Below are 7,344 nucleotides of genomic sequence, written 5' to 3'. Positions count from 1 at the left end.
GGCACAGGCCACAGAAGTGGCAGAGCAGCTGGGACAGGATCCTTTCTACCTCATTCTACAACTAGGAGGGAAGGAGGACCCACAACCAGAGAGCTAATCTCCAAGGATTTCTCTGACACCAGGACTCAGGAGGGACTGCTGATCCACAGCCCTCTGTGCAGCAGTCTTACTAGAAGAGAGCTGATCTCCCAAAAGTGCTAACACAGGCCTTTCCAGGGAAATCCATGGTTCCCCCATAGGGCCCTCCTTTTACTCTAATGTCTATGAATCAGTGGATTGAAGCTTGATTGTCATTTACTTAACAGCTAATGCCTACTTATAATTGAGTAAATAACATTTATTTTCCTGTCTCTCTCTTTCATCAGTTTAGATGATATTTTTTGAGTTCTATTTATTTGCTTGTAAATTTTATGATACCAGTTTTGAAAACATCTTTATATGACTTAATTGTATAAATGTACCACATTCTCTTTTCTTCTGTTGAGAGACATCTGTCTAGGTTATTTCTAGCTTCTGGCTATGATGGAAAAAAAAAAGCTGCAAAGAATGAAATTAAGCAACGTTCCTTTTGGTAACATGGAGTGTCCTTTGGATATATGCCCAAGAATGATATATGTGGATCTTGAGGAAGATTGATTCCCAAGGTACTGAGGAACTCCATATTGATCTCCATAGTGACTGTGCAAGTTTGCATACACATCAGTATCAAAAGGGTGTTTCCTTTGCTTCATATACTTACCAACATAACTTGTCACTTGTGTTACTGATCTTAGGCATTCTGACAGGTGTAAGATAGAATCTCAATGTAATTTTGATTTTCATTTCCCTAATGGCTAAGGGTTGGTTAATGTTTCTTTTTTTTTTATTAGATGTTTTCTTTATTTACAATATCTCCTTTCCCCGGTACCCTTATAGAAAAAGAAAGAAAGAAAGAAAGAAAGAAAGAAAGAAAGAAAGAAGGAAAGAAAATAAAAAAACAAAACCTAAAACAATCCCCTGTTCCCTCCCCCTTCCCCTGCTCACCATCCCACCCCTCCTGCTTACTAGACCTGGCATTCCCCTACACTGGGGCATAGAACCTTCACAGGGCCAAGGTCCTGTCCTCCCATTGGTTACTGATTTGGCCATCCTCTGCTATACTGGAAACAACCCAGATGTTCCTCAACAGAGGAATGGATACAGAAAATGTGGTACATCTACACAATGGAGTACTACTCAGCTATTAAAAACATTGAATTTATGAAATTCTTAGGGAAATGGATGGATCTGGAGAATGTCATCCTGAGTGAGGTAACCCAATCACAAAAGATCAAACACGGTATGCACTCTCTGATAAGTGGTTATTAGCCCAGAATTTCGAAATACAGGAAGAAAAATCCACAAACCACAAGAAACTCAAGAAGAAGGAAAACAAAAATGTGGACATTTCATCCTTCTTAATAGGGGGAAAAAGTACCTACAGAAGGAGTTGCAGAGACTAACTATGGAGCAGAGACTAAAGGAAGGACAATTCAGAGACTGCTCCACCTGGGAATCCTTCCCATATTCAATCATCAAATCTAGGCACTATTGTGGATGCCAACAAGTGCTAGATGACAGGAGCCTGATATAATGTTTCTTTAAGTATCTTTCAGCCACTTGAGAGATTCCTATATTGATAATTCTCATTTCAAACATGCACCCCATTTTAATTGGATTATTTGGTTTTTAGCTGGTTTCTAGAGTTATTTATATAATTTAAATATTAATCTTCTATCTAATATGGAGTTGGTAACAATCTTTTCCCATTCTGTAGTCTATTGCTTTGTCTGAATAATAACACCCTTTGCCTTTCAAAATCTTTTCTGTTTTATGAGGTTTCATTTATTAATTGTTCATCTTGTTGCCTATGCTATTATTGTTCTACCGAGAAAGTCATTTCCTGTGCCTATGATTTCACAGCTGTTCCCTAATTTCTCTTTATTTGGTTCAGTGTATCTGGTTTGGTCCAGTTGGACTTGAGTTTTGTACAGGGTGATAATTATAATAAGTTTCCATTCTTCTACATTCATACAACTAGTTTCTTCAGCACCATTACTTTTCTTCAGCACCATTACGACGCATTTTCTACTGTGTATTGCTATGTTACTTATAAAAAATGTGATGTTCCTTAGTGTGTGGAGTAGTGCCTGGATCTTCAATTTGATTTCATTGATCAACATGTCTATTTTTATGCTAATACTATATGGTTTTATTCCTATGGCTCTTTAGTATTATTTCAAATTAGGAATGGTGAGGTTTCCAGCAATTCTTTTATTGTTCAGGACTGTTTTAGCTATCTTGGGTTGATTTGGGGTTTTGTTTTGTTTTGTTTTTATATAAGAATTTTGTTGAGAATTCTTCTTTCAAGGCTTGTAAGGAATGTTCATCAAATTTTGACAAGGATTGTATTGGATCTGCATATTGATTTTGGCAAAATAGCCATTTTACTCTGATACAGGGATTTTACTTCCTTGGTTAGAATTACCCCAAGATATTTAATGTTAGTTGAGGTTATTGTGAAAGGTACTGATTCCTTGATTTCTTCTTCAATCTGTTTGTCAGTTGTATCTAGGAAGGCTACTACTTGTTTGTATACGTTAATCTTGTAACCTGCTACTTTGATAAAGGTGTCCATCAGCTGTTGGAGGCTCTCAGTCGTGTTTTAGGGTCACTTATGTATACTATCATACCATCTTTTTAAAAAAGACATTTTAACTTTTGTTTTTCCAATTTGTATCCCATGGGACTAATGGATCATGCCACAAGACAGAAGAATTGGTAAGGTTGAATAAACTCAAGCCCCATGAATCTCAGCATTGAGAATGGTAAAAGGGGGTCAACTCCATGTTTAACTCTAGTGCTCTGGGACAAGTAGGAATGATGCCCCACTGAGAGGAGAATGACAATCGATCACTTAAGGAAAACACATGGAGTCCTTTCCCATGCAAATAGAGCATCATTAGTATCTCAAGCTGAGCCAATAGAAATCTGTAGCAATGTTTCTTTTATAACTTGGTTGGACTTGTGTTTGGGACTCAGCTGTTAAGAATTGAAATTTGTATAGATGTACCAGAATTTCTGTATCCATTCCTCTGTTGAGGGACATATGGGTTGTTTCCAGTTTCTGCCTATTATAAGTAAGGCTGCTATGAACATTGTGGAACATGTATCCTTATTACATGTAGAGGTTCACAGCCACCCATTGAACTGAGTACAAGGTCCCCAATGAAGGAGTTAGAGAAAGGACCAATGGAGCTGATGGGTTTACAGCCCCTTAAGATGAACAATGTCAACTAACTAGTACCCTCAGAGCTCCTAGGGACTCAACCACCAACCAAGGAGTATACATGGTAGGACTGATTGTCTGGCAGCATGTGTATAGTAGAGAATTGTAAAATCAATCAACAGTGGGAGGAGAGGCCCTTGGCCCTGTGAAGGTTCTGTGCCCCAATGTAGGGGAATGCCAGGGCCAATAAGTGGGAGAGGGTGGGGTGGTAAGCATGGGGAGGGGGGAGCCAACAGGGGCTTGTTCTTGTTGTTTTGTTTGTTTGTTTGTTTGTTCCTGGGAGGGGAAACTGGGAAAAGAAAAATCATATGACATGTAAATAAAATATCTAATAAAAAATAAATTAACAAAAAAGAATTGAAATTTGATCTTGGTGAATTTTTCCTTTGATGCGCATGAAGTATTTTTCCCTATTACCTTTGATTCATCTTTCTTTGAAATCTATTTTGCCAGATATTTAAATGGTTCTGCCAGATTGATTTTTAGGTGCATTTCCTTGTAATGATTTTATTCTAGCACTTTTCCCTGAGATAATTTCTATTCTTGACATTGAAGTATGCTTCTTGGATGCAACAGAAGGATGGATTCTGTGTTGCACACATTCTACTAGTTTGTATCTGTAGGGGGTATAATTGACACCATTGATATTGGTTGTGTGTGAGTGTATATATGTATGTGTGTATGTATGTACTCCCATTTTTTTTATTTTGCTGGTGTGAGGTTATTTATTCCCTGTGTTTTCACAATTTTAGTTGATCTACGTAGGTTGGAATTTTACTTCTATCACCTTCTCTGTAGCTATATTTTTAGAAAGGTATTGTTTAAATTTGGATTTATCATGCACTATCTTCTTTTATCCATCTGTGGTGATAGAGAGTTTGAGGTATATTAGTTTGTGTTGGCATCTGTGGTTTCCTAGAGTGTGCAGCACATCTGCCAATGATTTCTGGCTTTTTGAGTCTCCATAAGGAAGTCCCATATTATTCTAACAGGTCTGCTCCTGGGTGGTACTTGATTTATTTATTTTGTAGCTTTTAATATTCTTCCCTTGTTCTGTACATTTAATGGTTTGATTACTATATCACAAGGTGACATTCTTTTCTGCTATATTTGTTATTCTATATGTTACTTGTACCTTTATAAGCAACTCTTTTTAGGTTACAGACTTTTTCTTCTATGATATTATGGAGAAAAAATAATTCTGGTGCTTTGAGCTAGGTTTCTTGTCTTTCCTCAATTTCTATTAGTCTTATAATTGGTCTTTTATTTTTTCTATCTATAAATATTTTTCTACAAATTCCTGGTGCCCCCTCCAAGTTTTTCACACTATAGCCCCTCCTTTTTGCTCCTGAGATTGTGCTCCTACACCCACCAACCCACACCCACCTCACCTCCACCAGCATCTCCCCTCCTTGGCGCATCAAGTTTCTACAGGATTAAATGCATCCTCTCCCACTGGGGATAGACAAGACAGTCCTCTGCTACATATGTGCCAGTGACCATGGACAAGTCCATGTATAGTCTTTGATTGGTTGCTTAGTCTCTGGGATCTCTGACATGTCTTATTTGATATTGTTGTTCTTCCTATGGGGTTGTCATCCTCTTCAGCTCCTCAGTCCATTCCCTAAATCTTCCATAGAGGTCCCTGACCTCAATCCAATGATTGGCTGTATGTGTCTGCATTTGTCTCAATCAGCTGCTAGGAGAGCTTTTCAGAGGGCAGCCATGCCAGGCTCCTGTCTGTAAGCACAGCATGGTATCAGTAATAGTGTTGCAGTTTGGTGCCTGCACATGAAATGGATCCAAAATTGAACAGTCTCTGGATGACCTTTCCTTCATTCTCTGCTCCATTTTGTCCCTACATTTCCTGTAGACAGGAGCAACTCTGGGGCAAAAATTTTGAAGACAGATGGGTGGCCCCAGGCATCCTCTGTGGGCCCTGTCTATATCTAGTGAAGGTGGACTCTTCAGGTTCCATTTCACCACTGTTAGACATTTCAGTTAATATCACTCCTCTTGAGTCCTGGAAGCTTCTCACATCCCAGGTTTTGGGCTTTCAAGAGGTTCCCTCACAATCTAGCCCACACTGTTATATATTAGTGCCCCAGATTTTCTGAATATTTTGTAACAGAAATTTTTGAGATTTAACATTTTCTTTGATGGATGTAACCATTTTCTTCATTGTATCTTCAACATTTGACATTCTCTCTTCCACCTCTTGCATTCTGTTGGTAATGTTCTCCTCTGTAGTTCTTATTTGAATTCCTAATATTTTCGCTTTCAGAATGCCCTTAGTCTGAGGTTTTGTTTTGTTTTGTTTATTCCATTTTCATATTTGGGTGTTAAACATTTCCTTATACTGTTTTTGTTTTTTTGTTTTTCTTGAGAACCTCAATCATTTTCTTTTTAAGGACCTCTATCATCTTCATACAAGCAGTTTTAATGTCTTTTCTTTTTCTTGTGCTTCTGCTATATCAAAATATTCAGGGCGTGCTGTGGTAGGATAGCTGGAGTCTAGTCAAGATATACTACCCTGGTTTTTATTGATTGTGTTTTCATGCTGGCATCTAGGCATTAGAGACTGGGTTAATTAAAGTTCTAGGTGCTGATTTCGAGATTTGTCTCCCTTCTTTGGGTAGGTGCTGTGTTCCTTAGTTTACTTTTCCTCTCTAGATTTTTGGCGGGTGTGATGCAAGTGTGTATCCTGGTAGAATATTTTCTTTGGAACTGATAGTTAAGGTCAACTGAAGCTACCAATTGTATCAAGTACAATGTGTTTCTGTGTATTTGGAACAGACTCTTAGGAGTGTAAATAGAGTCCAGGTATGAGGGAGTAGAACAGAGTGTTCAAGAAGGATATGCTTATCTGATCTCCTTCGAACAGAGATAGACATGGAATAGAGGTTATCAGAGAGGGTCTGCTAAAGCATTGGGGATGGAACTGCTGGGTTGCAAGTACAGGAAATAAAAGAGAGGGGGAATTCTATATATAACCTACTTTTTTTTCTTGGCAGAAGTAGTTTCTAAGATACCAGGGAGTGTCTGCTGCAATTGGAGCTGAAGTATAATAAGAATTAGAGAATGGGGAAAGAGAAACATAAGCATCTACCCAGATAAAAATACTTTGACCACAATATTCCCAGCCTGCAAAATATGCAAGGGCAATGGTAGTATAGATCTTGTGGGAGTAACCAACTAATGTCTACTTTGACTTAAGGTACCCTCCATAAGACAAAACCCATAACTGACACTGCTGTATTAGAGTCTAGATATTCTAGAAGCCCAGGGTAAAATATATATACTACTCTTCAAAAAGCGTACATTAAAGTGACTTCTTTGAAGTCCCTCTATACTTATAGAGCTTTGCCTGATTCAGCCATCATCAGTGAATTGGTTTTGGGTGTCAATTTGACACAATTTAAATTTATCAAAGAGAAAGGAGCCTTAGTTGAGAGATGCCTTCATGAGATCCAGCTATAAGGAATTTTCTCAATTAAAGGAACATGGGGTGGAAGCCCATTGATAGTGGTGTCATGCTTAGGCTGGTAGTCCTGGTTTGTATTAAAATGCAGGCTGAGCAAGCCAGGGAATGCAAATAAGTAAGCAGCATCCCTCCATGGCTTCTGCATCAGCTGCTGCTTCTAAGATTCTGTCCTGTTTTAGTTCCTGTCCTGACTTCCTTCAATAGTGAACAGCAATAATGACGTATAAGCCAAATAAACCCTTTTCTCTCAAACTTGTGCTTTGGTCATGGTGCTTTGTCCTAAGCAAGAAAAATCTTTTTTTTTTTTTTAAAAGCTTCCACTATTATGTTTAATAGATGCTATCTATATTCAACACCATTATTTTTTTAAATCAGTGACAGTGATACAGCTCTGATTTTTACTGTCTTCTACAACTATGTGCTTCTAGAGTTTCTGCCATCTTCACATCTTCGAATTTGTTTCCAAGTCCATAAATGTAGCTTTCTTTTTTTTTTTCAGATATTTTCTTTATTTACATGTAAATTTCTCCATTCCCAGTTTCCCCTCCAAAAA

The sequence above is a fragment of the Mastomys coucha genome, unplaced genomic scaffold (genome assembly GCF_008632895.1).
Source record: "Mastomys coucha isolate ucsf_1 unplaced genomic scaffold, UCSF_Mcou_1 pScaffold20, whole genome shotgun sequence".
NCBI classification, from domain to species: Eukaryota; Metazoa; Chordata; class Mammalia; order Rodentia; family Muridae; genus Mastomys; species Mastomys coucha.
The sequence above is the reverse complement of the archived record's forward strand: the minus strand, read 5'-3'. Positions refer to the sequence as shown.